This window comes from Petaurus breviceps, unplaced genomic scaffold (genome assembly GCF_028583685.1).
Source record: "Petaurus breviceps papuanus isolate PSGF00001 unplaced genomic scaffold, PetGlider_PUasm1.0 76, whole genome shotgun sequence".
In the NCBI taxonomy this organism is placed as follows: Eukaryota; Metazoa; Chordata; class Mammalia; order Diprotodontia; family Petauridae; genus Petaurus; species Petaurus breviceps.
The window spans coordinates 23182643-23201284 of NW_027186473.1; the positions used below are offsets into that span (position 1 = coordinate 23182643).

Sequence of the window (18642 nt, forward strand, 5' to 3'; positions counted from 1 at the left end):
ATTTCTTTAATGCAGTAAACTCTTCCCTTGACTGAAATAGATCATTAATCACCATATATCAAGAATGTGTCAGAATTAGAAGATAGACTTAGGTCTCCCTAACATTGGTCCTCTAATTTCTTCCTCTGTATAATTTTGTTTTGCATAATAATATTCCATTATACTGACTTTACATAATATGAATTTTTCTTTAAATATCATTTTTTTTGTTTTTATGTTATCTTCATTTCTTTTTTCCAGATCCCCTTACAACAACCCTATGTTACCTGTGAAGCCTGGAATAAGTGAACTGCAGAGAACAAAGCAAATCATCATTCCTATCTTTGCACCCATCCCTGATATCATCAAGGTTGTAGACCAGGTAGGCCAGGCCCAATATACCTTCATCTTCCCACACTCTGCACATTATCCTCTTTAAGAAAGATTCTTTTTCACTTAGCACCCACCCAGAAACACCTGGCTGTGTAACCTGGAGCAAGTTACTTAACCCCAATTGCTTAGGGGCAGCCAGGTGGCGCAGTGAGTAAGAGCACTGGACCTAGAGTTGGGATGACCTTAGTACCACACCCAGAAACACCTGGCTGTGTAACCTTGAGCAAGGTACTTAACCCCAATTGCTTAGGGGCAGCCAGGTGGCGCAGTGAGTAAGAGTACTGGCCCTAGAGTTGGGATGACCTGGGATCGAATCCAGGCTCAGCTACTTAGTACCACACCCAGAAACACCTGGCTGTGTAACCTTGAGCAAGGTACTTAACCCCAATTGCTTTAAAAAAAGATTCTTTTTAAGTTCAACAAAACTAACCAGTGTACAAATTTAGTCTGATCTTTAATTTCTCTCTCTTTTAGCTGCTACTCTGCTACAAACATGCCCATGTCTCCTTTCATCACCCCTTCCCCGCCCCCCCCCCCAGAAAAAGTATCCCTTGCTGCACCCATCATCCTACATTTCTCTTCCCTTTCTTGGTTAAATTCACTGAGCAAATTATCTTAATCATTACTTCCACTTCCTTTCCTCTCACTCTCTTCTTAACCCCCAGTTGTCTGACTTCCAACCTCATCATTCTACTGAAATATATCTCTCCAATATACTGAGCCTTTTTTAAAAAATTGTCAAAACTAATGGGCTTTTAAAAATCCCCATCCTTCTTGATCTTATTGAAGATTTTGACACTGTCAATTATCCTCTTCCCAATACTATCTTCTTTGTGGTTTGTTTGACAATTGGTTCCCTTTGTTTTTTAATATTCTTTCTCAGTCGTCTTTGCTATATATTCATCTAGGCAGGGCCTACTAATCATAAGTGTCCTTTTATGCTTTGTCCTGGGAACTCAGTTCTTCTTCTATATCATTTTGCTTGGTGATCTCATCAGCATCTGTGAATAAAATTTAAAATTTTCATCATCTATGCAAATGCAATGATTTTCAGCTCTTTATTAAAGACTAACCTATCTATTAACATCCATTCTTCCATCTCCAATTTCCTATTGGAAATTTCAAATTAGATTTCCCAAAGTAATCTTAAATTCAACAAATTAAAAACTGAATTTTGTTATCTACTCCATCATACACAAACTTTCACCTCTTCCTAACTCCCCTACTATTCTCAATGGCACCACTATTCACCCAGTGACCTATGATTACAATTGAGGTGTCATTTTTGATTCTTCACACTCTCTTAGCTCCTATATCAAACCAAATGCAAGTCATATAGGATTCACCCTCCATAACATCTCTTTATAACTTTTCTTTTCTACTCTGACACTGCAATCATCTGATAGAGGTGCTTATCATCTCATATGTTGACTATCATAATAGTGTCTGATATATCTCCTTGCTTTAAGTCTCTTCTCACCCTATTCCATTCTCCACTCAGTGTCAAATACTTTCTTTAATTTTTCTCCTTTATTTCTTGATTACTGTAAAAATAATTCTCAATGTTCAATTTTTATAATTTTTGGGTTCCAAATTCTTTCCTACTCTCCCTATGACCCTCCTCAATAAGGCAAGCTCTTTTATGTAGATTATACATTGCAGTCATGGAAAACATATTACCAAGCAAGCCATAATGAAGAAAAAAGCAATAAAAAAGCAAAGTGAGAAAATTATGATTCTATTTGCACTAAGAATTCATCAGTCTTTTCCTCTTCCCTCCTTCCCTTCCCCAGGGAGGAAGATAACATTTTTCATCATTAGCCCCTTGGAATTATTTAGGATCTTTGTATAGCTGAGGATAGCTAAGTCTTTCACAGCTGATCATCATACAATATTGCTATCACTATGTACACAGTTCTCCTAATTCCACTTACATCTTTAGTTCATGTTAAATCTTCCCAGTTATTTCTGAAAGCATTCTGCTTGCCATTTTTTATAGCACAATAGTATTCCATCACAATCATATTCTGCAATTTGTTCATTCATTCCCCAATCAATGGGTATCCTCTTAATATCCAATTCTTGGCCACCACCAAAAGAGTTGATATGAATGTTTTTGTATATATAAGTCCTTTTCCTTTTCTTTGATCTTTTTGGGATACAGACCTGGTAGTGGTATTGCTTGGTCAGAGGGCATATTCATATTTATACCACGTTAGGCATAGTTTCAATTTCTCTTCAGATTGGCAGGATTGCTTCACAACTCTACCAACTCCACCAGCTTCACATTCCACAACTCCACCAGCAGCAGATTAGTGTCTTAATTTTCCCATATCCTTTCTAAAATATGACAATTCTCTTTTCTGTTATATTACCCCATCTGATAGGGTGAAATGGTGCCTCATGGTTGTTTTAAATGCATTTCTCTAGTCAATAGTGATTTAGAGAATTTTTATACAACTATAGATAGCTTTGATTTTTCTTTCTGAAAATTGCTTATTCATATCTTTTTTTTGTAAGCAATTGGGGTTAAGTAACTTGCCCAAGGTTACACAGCCAGTTGTTTTGTGTAGATGTTAAGTATCTGAGGCCCAAACTGATCCTGGGTCCTCCCAACTCTGGGGCTGGCACTCTTACTCACTGTGCCACCTAGCTGCCCCTTATTCATATCTTTTGATCATTTATCAATTAGGGGATAACTTATAGTACCATAAATTTGAGTAAGTTCTCTATATTTGAGAAATAAGGCCATTATCAGAGAAACTTTACTCAAATATCTCCCTCCCCCCTTGTCCCATTTTCTGCTTTCCTTGTAATCTTTTTGGTAGTTTGGTATGGCACTGAAAAATTAAATTAATTTAGGTAGAAATTTCATTGTTAATATGTTGACTCAGTCTACCCATGAGCAATTAACATGTTTTCATTTGTTTAGATCTGATTTTAATTGTGTGAAAAGGATTCTGTAAAAATGTCTACATTCTTTGAGTGTGTTCTATAAAAGCATTCTATAACTATAGAACATATACATTCTATAATTGATTATATATATATATATTTTTTTTTTCATGTGTACAATAGAGGGTTTTATTTTCAATACCAACACAGTAACCACAAGGACAGCAAGGGGACCATGATGGAAATAATACAAAAAGCATTTTTTGATTAGACCAGCTGGACATTCAAATGACTGCATGGACCTGGAATGGGTTCAGAGTATACATTGAGTATACATTGGAGAACACAGACCTTAAATAGATACCAGTTGCAAACATGGTGTGCTTTGTGACAGGTTTCCTTTCATGATGTGAGGGTAAATATTTACAGCTCCTCAAAATCGTGGCCACTTGTGTTCATTGTTTCTGGATGCATGACTCTTCCCATGAACAAGATGGTACCTGTTTTCCTGTTCCTGATAAGGAAAAAGAATGGATGGTTGACAATCACTTGGGGATAGAGTACAGCCATGTGACTAATGGCAATCATTCCTGAGGCAGCGGCCACTTTGAAGCCTTCCTCATTAAGCTCCATAAAGGACTTGTGGATGCCTTGAGCCAAGAAAATCTCCTTGTTGTCAGATAGAGCACTTAAATTTGCATTTCTGTTGAAAACTTCAGAAATCCCCAGGGTCTTCAGGACATCTTTGAGGTCAATCTCCTGCTCTAGGGTGAACCTTGGGAGATACACTTCCACCTTCTGCTTCTTCACTGAGCTGGCCCATTCTTCAATCAGCTGAGGCTTCACTAATGGCTCTAGGGTGACCAGGGGGTTTTGTTTGTTGACCTTTGCAGGGGCCCACACCTCCAACACACAGGACAGATTGGTGTACTAAAGCTCCTGACGAACTCATCTTCATAATGGGTGGGGTCTTCATGGACAGAAGAGCCATTGCAAAGAGTGTACTGTATTTCCTTCCCCAGCACTGAGGGACTGAAAGCCTGGGAGAAGCAGAGGGAAGAGGCAGCAGCGAAGGACCACATTGGGAAAGACCAGGAGCTTTTCTTCTTCTATGAGCTGAGCCCTGGAAGCTGCTTTTTCCTTCCACAGGGCACAAGAGTATACAACGTGCTAATGACTTTCATAAGGGATGAGTGTGCCCATCGAGGCTTCTCAGAAGTGAGGACCCCTGCCCTCTTCTCTACAAAACTGTGGGAGCAGTCAGGACACTGGGAGCATGATAGCGAAGACATGTTTGTTCTTCTGCCTCCAGAACCCAGGAGGCCTGCTGATTGCCAGAGTGACTGTTCCATTCACCAGGCAGGAGGCATGCTGGCTTTGAAGCCCATGAACTGCCCTGCACACTGCCTGATATTTGCACACCACCCCTGGTCCTGGCGGGAACTGCCTCTGAGCCTGGCAGATTTTGGGGCCCTGCACCAAACTGAGGCCTCAGGGAGTCTGGGGAGCCTGACTCGACTTTGAAGGTTCCAGAAGGATGATGCTCACATTTTCTGTGCTGCACATCAGCTAGAATCTGAGATCCAAGGATGCCTTGATTTCCTTCGCTCTGTCTGCACAGTTCTTGGCTTCTCCTTTCATCTGGTGCTATCAACTAAGCCATCTTCTTTCCTAGGGGAGTCCTACCTTTGGGAACAAGCTGAGTAGATCCTTCAACAAGCACTAGATGAATTTGGGGAGCCTTGGGAGCTGAACCCTGGAGATGGTGCCTTTTATGGACCCAGGATTTACGTTCATATCCAGGATGCCCTGGGAAGACCCAATCAGTGTGGGACAATACAGCTTGACTTCCAGCTACCTTTGTGATTTGGCCTCCAGTTTGTGGGGCAGGCAGGGGCCCTGGAGCACCCAGTCCTCATTCACCGAACAATGCTGGGTTCAGTGGAAAGAATGTTGGGGGTGCTGGCTGAGAACTGTAGAGGCAAATGGCCACTGTGGCTCTCTCCACTCCAGGCTATGGTCATCCCTGTGGAAGTTGATCAGGAGGGTTATACACAGGAGGTACAGGGAGCCCTGCCTGGTGGATGATTTAGGTAAGGACCCAAGCCTGACCCTCAGCCAGAGAGTGAGGTGGGCCCAAATTTCCTAGTATAACTTCCAGTTTGTGGTGGGTGCCAGAGAGCAGTCAGAGGATGGTTAGCATTCGCACTAGAGACAGTCGCCAGGTTGGAGGGCGGGGTGTCACAGAGGTAGTTGGGTGGCTTCAAGAGCTGCAGGATGCCAGAGTCTGCAATGCTGAAGAAATATTTTGAGCCATATCATGAGTACGAGTAGAGGGGATTTAGGACTGAGCTGCTGCCCTCCCTCAGGAGCACTGGGAGGAAGAATGGAACAGGGACGTCCCTCCCAGGAGAAAATTTTAGGAGGTTTACCTGGAACTCTACTAGAGCTGGTGGGAAGAGGGACTGAGAACATCCCTTCTCTCTCCTGAGAAGACCAAGAGCCTGGGTTTAACATCCTCAGAGGAGGAACCTGTGGTCTAGTAAGAGAAGAGTGGGGAAGACATAAGAATGGCAATAAAAACTCGAATCTCCAAATATACACACACACACACACACACACACACACACACACACACACATACATACATATATATATATATATAAATATAAATAATAATTGTTGGGTTTGTCTTGTCAGGTAAACTACCAAGCATTTAATATTGTCTACAGTTATTTTAAATGGAATTTCTCTTTATATTTATATTTACTCCTTCTGGGGTAGGTAAGTGATGCAGTAGCTAGAGTTCCAGGCATGAAGTCAGAAAGACTCATTTTCCTGAATTCAATTCTGGACTCAGACACTTTCCAGGTGTGTAACCCTGGACAAATCATTTAATCATCTTTGCCTCATTTCTTTACCTGGAAAATAAGCTGGAGAAACAAAAGGCAAATCATTCAGGTATTTCCCTCAGGAAAACCCAAAATCTGGTGATAAAGAATCAGACACAGCTATAAGAATTGGATAAGAAAAACAATCTCTTCCTTTTGGACTTTACTGGTAATATAAACAAATGCTGACAATTTATGTGCTTTTATTTTATATTCTGCAACTTTGCTGAAATTTTTATTTCAACAAGTATTTTCATTGTTTTTCTAAGATATTTCAAGTGTACCATCATATCATTTGCAAAGAGTGATAGTTTTTTTTCTCTTGATCTATCCTAACATCTTAAATTTCTTTTTCTTCTCTTACTGCTATAGCTTGCATTTCTAGTAAACTATTGAATAACAGTGGTGATAATGGACATCCTTGTTTCACCCTAACTTATCTGCTATCAACTTATCAACATTATGAAAACATCCTTACGGATGGTTTTAGGTAGATAGTATTCATTATTTTAGGAAAATTTCATTAATTCCTATATTTTCTAGAGTTTTTAATAGAAATGAAAGTTTTATTTTATCAAAGCTTTTTTCTGGTGCTGAAGGCATGAGGCTGGAACTCAGGTGGAAATATGGTACAGTCAGAGGCAGGAAAGCTGCCCAAGGAACAGAAGTATGAACAGCAGCTGAGATTATGGGTTGATCATGGACAAGAATCTTTGGAATCTACTGATGTTTGCCTAATAAATACAGAATTGGAAATTCTGAAAAATCTGATATTACCAAGTATTGGACCATTTACAATTGTTAATGGAAATCAAGTCAGTGGAGAAGATACTGAAAATAATTTCGGAAGCAATATTGGAAAGAACTGAGCTCAAGTTGCCTTGGAGCTCTTATAAGAATTAAATAGCATTGTCTCTGGGAGTTTTCTGGAAGAGAGTCCAGAAAAACTCCTAGACAATGATCCTTCATTTTTCTGTAGATTTGATGTGGTGGTAGCAACTCATTTGCCAGAAAACACATTGCTACACTTAGCAGAAATACCTTGGAATGCTTGCATCCCTCTTTTGGTCTGTACTATAGAACATATGAACTGGTTGGTTGAATGAGGATGGTTATAAAAAGAACATCCAGCAGTAAAATCTCATTCAGATGATACACTAAAAGATCTTCAACTGGATAAGCTATTTCCTGAGATAAGTAAGCATATACAATCCTTTTATTTAGACCACATAGAGAGGGACCATGGCCACACAGCTATCATGCCCATACCTAAGGGTATTCTGCTCAAAGGAATGTAAATTATAATAGATGTAAACTATTTTGTTCTCTTGGGGGTGTGTTGACTAGATGCTTTAAACTCAATTCACACAGACTCTAATTGATTGAACAACAATAGGTCTCTGCTCTAGTACCACTTAATGGCTACCTTTTAGGCCCTCCAGGCTCAGAGTGAATATAAATATAATTATTTTTCCTCTTTTGGCCCTCAACACTAAGGGTCTTCCCATTCAATTTTCATTTATTATTTTAATAACATTAATAACACTTATTATTATTAGGGGCCACCCCTTGATTCACTACTTAAACAGGTCTATTTGAAGAGGTATGGGAAACATAAAATGTTGAGGTCAGAGGTTTAGGGATGCTTGAGACCCCCAAAATACCAACATGCTGGGTCCTGCCAAATAAATTTGACTCAAGTCTTCTCTCAGCCAAAGTAAAGCAAAGTTTATTAAAGATACACCATAGAGCATGGGGGGGGGGGGGAAGGGGGAGATTCAAGAGGGCAGAGTAGAAGCAGGACCTCCCCACTGCTCTGGCTTGCACCTTCCCCAATCCATGTAAAAAGGGGACTCTGAACAAACTTTGGAGATGCAGAACCCACAAAATGACACAGAGAATCTAACCTCCTGCTGAGGACAGCCCTGCAAGCTGGCAGGAATCAGCCAGCACAGTGCTCTGGGAGCCAAGCCCAGGCTTCAGCCCCAAAGTGGGCCTGACCAGCCCATGGCCAGAGAGACTCCAGATCAGCAGCAGCTGTGGCCTTTTCCAGATCTATCAACACATAGATGTGAAGGACAGAATGAGAGGTCAGTGCAGACTGGACTTTGAGACCTAGCAAGTGGGAGTGCATGGCTTTTGCCCCTGGGGTGAGAAGCCGCTGAGACTCCCACACAGCCAGCCAATGCCACCTGGTAGCTTCAGCTCCTGGTCTGCAGAGTGTAGGGGAACCAAGCACCAGTTTGAGGGGTAATCGCTCTTACTTTAACCTTCTTGGATCTGGATTGCAGTCTAGGGTGGAGGTACTGGGGTGTGTGTACAGCTTGCCAGAGCATGTGGAGACCTCAGAGGGGGCACCCATCTAATACCTCTAGCAGCTAAGTAAACCTTTGGGATGAAAGCTCCTCTGTATGGTGGCAGAGTCCTACTGTGGCAAAAAGCCCAGGTGTCAAGTGACTGAGGGCAACATGACCAGGCAAAGGAAACAAAGCAGACAGAAGATTCCAACATTACACTCCTATTTTGGGGACAAAAATGAGCAAAGCATGGAACAGGAGGAAGACAGTGAAGTCAGAACTCCTGCACCAAAAGCTTCAAAGGAAAATATGGGCTGGTTACAAGCCATAGAGGACCTTAAGAAGCAGATAAGAGAAGTGGAGGAAAAATTGGGAAGAGAGATGAGAATGATGCAAGAAAATTACAAAATGAGAGTCAACAGCCTGACTGAGGAAAATCATACCTTAAAAAATAGACTAACTCAAATGGCAAAAAGAGGCTCAAAAAGGCACTGAGGAGAAGAATGCCTTAAAAAGCTGAACTTGCCAGAAGGAAAAAGAATTTTAAAAGCTCACTGAGGAGAATCATTGCTTCAGAATTAGATTGGAGCAAATGGAAGGTAATGAATTTATGAAAAATCAAGATACTGTTAAACAGATCCAAACAAATGAAAGAATGGAAGGCAATCTGAAATATTTCATGGGAAAAACCACTGACCTGAAAAATAGATCCAGGAGAGATAATTTAAAAATTATTGGACTATCTGAAAGCCATGATCAAAGTAAGAACCTAGAAATCATCCTCCAGGAAGTTCTCAAAGAAAACTGCCCTGATGTTTTAGAACCAGAGGGCAAAATAGAGATTGAAAGAATCCACCGATCACCGCCTGAAAAAGATCCCAAAAAGGAAACTTCTAGACATTTTATAGAGAGGTTTTGGAATTCCCAGATTAAGGAGAGAATATTATAAGCAGCCAGGAAGAAACAATTTGAATATTGTGGAAACACAATCAGGATAACCCAGGATCTGGCAGCTTCTACACTGAGGGATCGAAGGCTTGGAATATGATATTCAGAGGTCAAAGGAGCTGGGATTAAAACCAAGAGTCACCTACCCAGCAAAACTGAGTATCATGTTTTAGGGGGAAATATGGTCATTCAGTGGAATACAGGACTTTCAAGCATTCTTGCTGAAAAAATCAGAGTTGAATAGAAAATTTGACATTCAGATGCAAGAAGCAAGAGAAGCATGAGAAGGTAAACAGGGAAAAGAAATCATAAGGAACTTATCAATGTTGAACTATTAAAATTCCTACATGGAAAAACAATAATTGTAACTTATGAAACTTTCCTCAGTTGTTTAAGGGAATAAACACACACACACACATATATACATATATGTCTATATATGAGGATATATTGGCATATGAATACATATGTGAATGTGTGTATATATGTTTACAGGTATACATAGATAGAGGGCAAAGGACCAATTTAACAGGAAAGGATGATACTTAAAAGGTGAAATTAAGAGGTGAGAGAGGAATATAATGAGAGGAGATGGGGAGAGACAGAATGGGGTAAACTATCTCATATAGAAGAGGCAAAGGAAAATGGTTACAATGGAAGGGAAGAATAGGAAGGCAAAAGGGAATGAGCCAACCTTATTCCCATTGAATTTAGTTTGAGGATGGAATGAAATACACAGTAAATGGGGTATCTAATCCTCCAGGAGAGTAGGGGGGGAAGGGTATGAGAGGGGGTATGATAGAAGGGAGGGCAGGTTGGGGGGAGGGAAGTGGGAAGCACCCACTTTTGAAAAGGGACAGGATCAAAGTAGAGAATAGAACAAGTGGGAGGTGGAATAGAAGAAAGGTAAATATATTCAGTCTTTTACAATATATCTACTGTGTTATTGTTTTGCATTAGCCACACTGGTACAATCTATACTGAACTGCTTATCTTCCCAGTAAGGGTTTTGCATAAAAAAGGCTTGGGGCTGGGCTGGGCTTCCAGAGCACTGTGCTGGCATATTCCTTCCCACCTGCTGGGCTATCCTCAGCAGGAGGTTAGCTTCTCTGTGTCATTTTGTGGCTTCTGCATCTCCAAAGTTTGTTCAGAGTCGCCTTTTTACATGGATTGGGGAAGGTGGAAGCCATAATAGCAGGGAGGTCCTGCTTCTACTCTGCCATCTTGACTCTGCCCCCCCCCTTTTTTTTTCATTTCTTAAAGTATTCAATGATTTATCTATTTTATTGTTTTTTTCCCACAAAACTAAATCTTAGGTTTATTTATTAGCTCGATGTTTTTCTTACTTTCAATTTTATTAACCTCTGCTTTGTTTTTGAGCATTTCCAATTTGGTATTTAATTAATTATTTTTAATGTATTCTTTTTCTAGTTTTATTTTGTTAGTTGCATGCCCAATTCATTGATGTGCTCTTTTTTTTTCTATTTTATTAATGTAAGTGTGTTAAGATATAAATTTTCCCTTTCATATTCCTTTGCCTTCATCCCATAAATTTCAGTATTCCATCTTATTATTGTTATTCTCTTTAATAAAATTACTGTTAATATTATTTGACCAACTTATTCTCCAGGATTAGATATTTTCCCACTACTTTTAGATCTATTTTTCCAGAGCCTTTTATTGAATTTAATTTTTATTTCATTATGATCCGAGAAGGATGTGTTTCTCTTGCTCTGCATTTGGTTGTGAGGTTTATTGTCATGTGAAAGAGTGAGTAGAATTATTTTGTGCTTCTTCTGAAAAAAGAATTAAGACCAAATTTGAAAGAGTAAAAGCGATGAAGATTAAAGATCAAAATATGGAAGAACTTTATACAATTAAGGCTATAAAGATCAATCGTACAGGGTGCTTCCAAAAAGAGTGAATTCTCTATCACTGGGAAATCTTGACATCTATTGAAGTTTAGAATCTGAAGAAGAGAAGAATAGAATTTGAGAGCTGATCTAAAAAAAACAATACTTTTAGTTTCCAACATTCAGTTCCACAAATGTTTGAGTTCCAAATTTTCTTCCTCCCTCCCCCACCCTATGGCACCATGCAATCCAACATATGTTCTACATATATTTTCACATTAAATATTCATCTCATTTTAAAGAACAATTTTAACCAATGTAATGAACAATGAATAAGGAGAAACAAAACAAAACAAAAGAGCGATAGAGCAAGTAGTTTACTTCAATCTGCATCAGACTCTAATTCTTTCTCTGGATGTGGATAATCTTTTCCATCATGATTCCTTTGGAGTTGTCTTAAAATGTTGTATTGGAGAGAGGAGCCCCATTTATCAAAGTTAGTCATCACAGATACGATGTGTCTCTAATTGTGTACAATGTTCTTCTGGTTCTGATCCCCTCACACAGCACGCAATTATGTAAGACTTTCCAGGTTAGTTCGTCATTTCTTATAGCACAATAGTATTCCATTAAATTCATATACTACAACTTGTTTAGCCATTATTCCCCAATTGAAGGGCATCCCCTTGATTTCCAATTCTTTATCACCACAAAAAGAGCTGCTATAAATATTTTTTTTGTACATATGGATCCTTTCCCCATTTTAATGATCTCTTTGAGATACAGCCCTAGAAGTGGCATTGTTGGGTCAAAGGGTATGCACATTTTTATAGCCTTTGGGCATAGTTCTAAATTGAGAGCTGAAAATTTTAATGGCTCAGCATGTAATTATCCAGATTTTGCTTGAAATCTTCCAAAGAGAGGGAATCTGCTAAGACAGGAGGCAGCATATTCCCCATTGGGGAATTTTTTGGGATAGATGTAGAAATGATCCCTTATCCCTTTATACAATCTAAAAAAAATTTATTTATTTCACTTTTCAACATTTATTTCAACAAAAGTTTGAGTTACAAATTTTCTCCCCCTCTTTCCCCTGCCCCCACCCCAAGGTAGCCAGCCTTACTGAAACCCCTTCCCCAAATCTTTCCTCTCTTATATCCCACCCTCCCGCCAAGTTTCTTGTAGGGCAAGTGGATTTCTATATCCCAGTACCTGTATATCTTATTTCCCAGTTGCATGCACAAAATAATTTTTTACACTTTTTTTAAACTTTAATGTCCAGATTCTTTGCCTTCTTCCCTCCTCACCCACCCTCACTGGGAAGACAAGCAATTCAATATAGGTTTTACATGTGTAGTTATGCAAAACATTTCCATAGTAGTTATATTGTGAAAGATTAACTATATTTCCCTCCATCCTATCCCACCCCACCATTTATTCTATTTTCTCCTTTGACCCTGTCCTTTTTTGAAAGTGTTTGTAGAAACCCATCTTTTTGACACCAGTCTTTTACCAGGGTTACTTTATATTGATAAGACACAGACTATAAGAGTTCCAAAAAAATTTAAATGATTGTCACATATAGAATTATGAAGAGAATAGTGATGCGTGTGAGCAGGCTACAACTATATCAAATAAAGAGTTTTAAAGAGCAGTTATAAAAGATGTCACAAAGAAAATAAATGATAGGAAAGGAGGATTGGTTTGGTTTGTGTGTGGCAATAATGGTTGTCAGAATGCTTCAGTGGTACTCCCAATATTAATCAATCAACCAAAAAAATTTACAGTATTAAGCAACTGCTATGTTCCAGGCATCATATTAGTTGCTTGAAATACAAGTTCAAAGAATGAAACAATTCCTAGTTTCAATGAATACATATTTGTATCAGCAATGCCATATTCACAATGCCTATAGAGATTACAAATATGCTGATATAATTATCCATCACAAAATACGTCATGCTTGCCATATGGGGAAATAAACTAGAAAATTTATTAAGATACCAAAAGACTGAGTCCCAAAACCAGAAAGTGAAAGCCATCAGAGTAGTTATGACATTGGCACAGCTAGATAAAGTAGAAAGCACCCACATTTTCAAGCCTTTAAAACAGATCAGGCTACCTCAGGCAAAGGTCCTCCTCTCCCCATGCACAGCAACCACCCAGCGTCCTGGAAGCGCGCTCCCAGCATCTCCGGCCCCTGGCAGTCCTCAGCAGGAGTCCTTAGCAGAAAGTCCTTAGCAGTCCTAACTCAAAAAGGGCTTCGCACTGCCGCTGCCTCTGCTGCTGCCGCCGCTGTCACAACCACCGCCAGCCACCGCAGGAACGCTAGCTTGGCTTTCACTTTCTCTGGCTTTCGCTTTCTCTTGCTCCGCCCCTTCCTGCTACGTCAGCACGTCCAATGGGGCATGGAAGATCTTTAAATCCCATAACCCTTACAATATTATAAATGTATTACACATGAATACATATTAGAAATGTCAAGAGAAACCATGGACAAACAATAGCACATAAATGGCAAACTCATGAGTACTTGGACAGATTCACAGAGAATGGTAAGTTGCAATTGGCATCATTAGAAAGAATACATACATTGATGAGATCACAGCACCATTTGAAAATGATCTTTAAATACTAAAAAAGAGTGAATTCTAGTATCAAATGAATTGGATTAGAAGTTACCAAATTGTGCTCTGGTCTTAGTTCTTCTACTAACCAACTTTATGATGTTCACAAAGACACTTGGTCTGTCTAGGTGAACTCTAAATTAGTTCTGCTTCTACAACAAAATGAGATACTTCTGGTAATTTGGAGGTTGCTTCAATATTAGCAATTGACTTAAAAGACTGAAAGCATAATTTTCCAAGTATTTTTAAAGTAGAGGAGGCATAGGAGAGCTAAGAATTTGGTAATTACCATTAACTACTTGCTTCAGTGGACAACATGATCTAGCCAGAATCCTTTGAAGATTGATTAGAACCTGTTGGACAGTGTCTTTAAGTAGGTATGTGGTGATCATAACAAAAATGTAGAGGTACTCAGTCATTCAGCTACCATTTATTAGCCATCCAGTATATGTCAGGCATTGTTTTAAGTATATGTTAAGATAAGTGGTCTATTTGGTAAGATTGATGGACTTAGAGTCAGGAAAACCTGAGCTCAAATTTCCTAAGAGACACTTATGAGTGGGGTGAACCTGGGGAAGTCTTTTAATTTCTGACCTACTCTGTTTCCTGGTACATAAAATAAACTGGGCAGACAAACAGCATAGCTCTCAAATTTAGTGAAGATACATGCTAGCATAAAATGAGTTGTTAGTTTTAAAGCACTTTACAAACCTTAAGCTTCTTTTATTAAAGTTATTAAGGTATTTTTAAATATTGTTTAAATGATAAAGATTTTTATAATAGTATATTATTAGTTTAAAGTAGAATTTCAGTTCTGGAAGGAATATTAGAGATTGTTTAATCAAACTTTCACTTAACAATATAGTTTTCTATTTTTTTTAAAGCAATTGGGGTTAAGTAACTTGCTCAAGTTTACATGGCCAGTTATTTTGTGTGGGTGCTAAGTATCTGAGGCCAGAACCGATCCCAGGTCTCCTGACTCAGGGGGCTAGCATTATTACTCACTGTGCCACCTGGCCGCCCCTACAACAATATAGTTTTCTATCTAAATTTGGAATTTAGAAAGAAACAGAGAAAGAAAACATGCACCACATGACAAATAAACATATTACAGGGTAATATGTAGGGCGATAATAATAGAAAAGCTAAGTAAAGTATATGCTTTAAGAGTACTTTAAAAGTGCTTTAAGAGTACTGAGAGATTGTGATTAAAAGCAATGAAGAGAGTCATATAAAAGTCAAATAATATTCCCTGGGGTCTAAAAATTAGCACCAACTTTCACTGACATGTGACATACAACATTTATAGATGATGATACTGAGGACCCAAAAGGTGAAATGTTTGGCAGAAGGATAAACTAAAATAAAAGTTTCAAGAAATAATTTGAAATAGGTTAGGATATAAGTAAGAACAGAGGTGTTGTATATGTAAATAAATTAAGGAAAATTCAAGCTAACCTGGAGGTGAAAGGTAAAATAATAAATAATAATAAAATAAAGGCTGTTTCCTTTTATCAAAGCAAAATTACTTGGACATGCTTAAAACTTGAATTTTAAATTCATGCATCCTACATAGGGTGGCCAGGTAGCACAGTGAGTAAGAGCACCGGTCCCAGAGTCAGGATGACCTGGGATTGAATCCGGGCTCAGTCACTTAGCACCCACCCAGAAACACCTGGCTTTGTAACCTTGAGCAAGTTACTTAACCCCAATTGCTTAAGGGCAGCCAGGTGGCACAGCGAGTAAGGGCACTGGCCCCAGAGTCGGGATGACCTGGGATCGAATCCTGGCTCAGATCTTACCACCACACCCAGAAATAACTGGCTGTGTAACCTTGAGCAAGTTACTTAACCCCAATTGCTTTAAAAAAATAAATTTATGCGTCCCCTCACCCCCATATTTGCTGTATGTCTATATTATTACAAAAGAAAACTGTCAATGAATAGAGGTTCTCAAAAAGTTTTAATTTGCAAAATTCTTTAAAAATTCCAACTGCCTGTATATTTGGGAAGCGCATGATGGTTACGTTTGCTTTATTTTTTCCCCCTCCATTCTTAATTTTGCCATAACCTATGTCAAACAGGACACAGAGAGTAACTTTTAGTCTAGTGGAGTAGAATTTAACTGGATAGTGCAAATAGTTTTTCACTGTGTGAACTAGGGTATGGTGACCCATGGATGGTCACAGTGCTCTAAAACAATCCCAAATATGTCAATTTTGATTTGCTAGGAACAAAATGGCAAAAATTCTTCTTTTTTCTTATTAGGACAAAAGAAAAATAACCTTTAATAACACAAACACACATGTCTGTCTGTCTGTCTGTCTATCTATCTATCATCTATCTATCTATCTATATCTTATCCTCCACTAACGCTATCCTTTTTATGTTTACTCTGACCCAGAGGTGACCTTACATTCCTAAAGCATATGGCAGGTGGAACCCAACTTCTGGAATGTTTTAACAAACTGAAAAGATAAAATCTGATGAGGATTTAGCATCTGAGGTTCAGAATAGAAAAGAGCATCAGCCACAGGTGTAACTTGAAAGCAGAACTTCCAATTTTTCAATCAACCCAGTGAAATAGTTGGGAACCATGTGGTAATTTTTGCCTTCCAAATTAAAGCACCCTTTCCTACAATTATAAGTGTTAGTAAGTCAGCATTACAATTGTTGGCATTGAGAGCTCCCAAAGATATAATCTAAACCCTGTGGGTGATTATTTATGTTTATTGTTTATGATAATTTTATAAATTTTAAGCATGATTTATCTTAGAGCCAGTGTTTATTTTTGAAGCCATTCTTAATTTTTGTAATGTACCACCATTCCCCTTTAATTGTTTTGTTTTGGTGGTGGTGGTGATGGTTGTTTATCTTTCCATTAACAATTGCTATTTTTTGATGATGACATCCATCTTCATTTGTCACCCAGAACCAGATTTCCTGAAGGATACACAGTTGCATAATGTTCTCTCTCCACCACCAGACACATTCAGTGAAGAATTGGTAGTAAGCCTCTCATGGCTATAGAGTCTATATTATGTTATATATAATCTATATATCTATATTATATATAGAGTCTATGTTATATTGCCTATGTTTAAATAACCGAGGGTAGCTTCATATCCATGAAGCGTGTGATCCCTGGATCTTTGGGGGATACTTAAATTTCTTTCCTCTGATTTTTTGAGAGTTCCATTTTGAGCATCATTGCTGAAAGACCCTTAAGTTTTATCTTTAATGCTGTACTTATTGGCATTAAACAAGAGCTGCTGTGACTCATATGCAAGACTTCACAGACATTCTAATGCAATCCATCACTAAAATACAAATTCTCTCAGCAACATACTAGTCTAGCTTTTCCTTAAAGATGGAGTTTGGGGGAAGGAGAGGAGCTATAATTTCCTAAGGCAGATTGGTTTGTTTTATTATTACAGTATGTATCTGAATATTTGGCATCATGTAGAAAGGACATAGCTCTTTGCTCTTTTTTCTGCAGGTGTTTATTTTTTGATACTTTTTTCCAATGATGTGTAAAAATAATTTTTAACATTAATTTAAAAAATATTGAGTTCCAAATTGCTTCCCTCCCTTCTACACTCTTCCCTCATTGAGAAGGCAAACAGCTTGATAAATGTTATACATTTGAAGTTATACAAAACATTTACCTATTAGCCATATTTTGAAAGAAACAGTGACCAATTAAAAAAGTTTTAAAAAGAATACTTTTATTTGCATTCAGGTTCTACTACTTCTTTCTCTGGAGGCGGATAGCATTTTTTATCCTACATCCTTAGGAATTGTCTTGATTATTGTATTGCTGAGAATAGCTAAGTTATTCACAGTTGATAATCATGCCATATTGGTGTAACTGTATAAACTGTTCTGCTAGTTCTGCTCACTTCACATCAGTTCACCGAAGTCTTTCCAGGTATTTCTGAAAGCATTCTTGTTTCCCTGTGACTACAAGTGTAAATGTGCTAGTGCTCCTCCTCACCCTGAGACCTGGAATTACATATGTCCAATGCAGCAAAGTCATGTGCCCAGTGCCAGCAAATCGTCCCCTACAATCTCCTTCTGACCCCTTTGCAATCTGTGGACTGAGAACTCCAGAAGTTACCGTTGGCAATTCATCTGGCCCCAAAGTTTGCAGCTGGCTTGCTGGGGTCCAGGCTGAGCTGCAATGCACTTCACTCTTAGCTGTGTGACAGACTTTTCTTGACGTCATCTGGAAAATTATTTCATGTCATCCATTTATTGGTTCTGCCATTCCAGAATTTGTTTTGAGGCATTATTTTAAATTTGCTGGGAGAAAAATTTGGGAGAGCTTAGATGAATCTCTGTCTTTTTATTCTGACATTTTGGCTCCATCATAGTGCTTAATTTTTTTATGGTATTATTATTGCCATAGTAGATGAGCCACATCTACAAAGAATTCAGTGTTGAGTTCCATCCCCCACCTCTACAATGTGACAACAAATCACACTGACCTGTTTTGCACCAAGTAAATTATTTTTAAAAAATGTTATAGATTATTGCCTTTAATTTTGCTCAAACAAAAAGCTTGTCAGATTTATGACTGAGTGCCACTTAATAAGCCAATGCAGTAATCTTCTGAAGGTAGAAAATTACAAATAATGCATGCTAAACCAAATTACTTTTCCAGTTTTTCATTATATGTATAAAAAACAACACAGGATAAATAATTCTAGGGGTTAATCATTGTTTCACTTATCACGTTTTTTATGTATTAATTCCAG

At 38.4% G+C, this 18642-nt stretch overlaps 1 pseudogene; it reads left to right on the forward strand.

The window, feature by feature from the left end:
* LOC138174871 (threonine--tRNA ligase, mitochondrial-like) overlaps positions 1 to 5579 on the forward strand; it is an 89954-nt pseudogene extending 84375 nt beyond the window's left edge.
* Positions 5580 to 18642: the final 13063 nt, after the last annotated feature.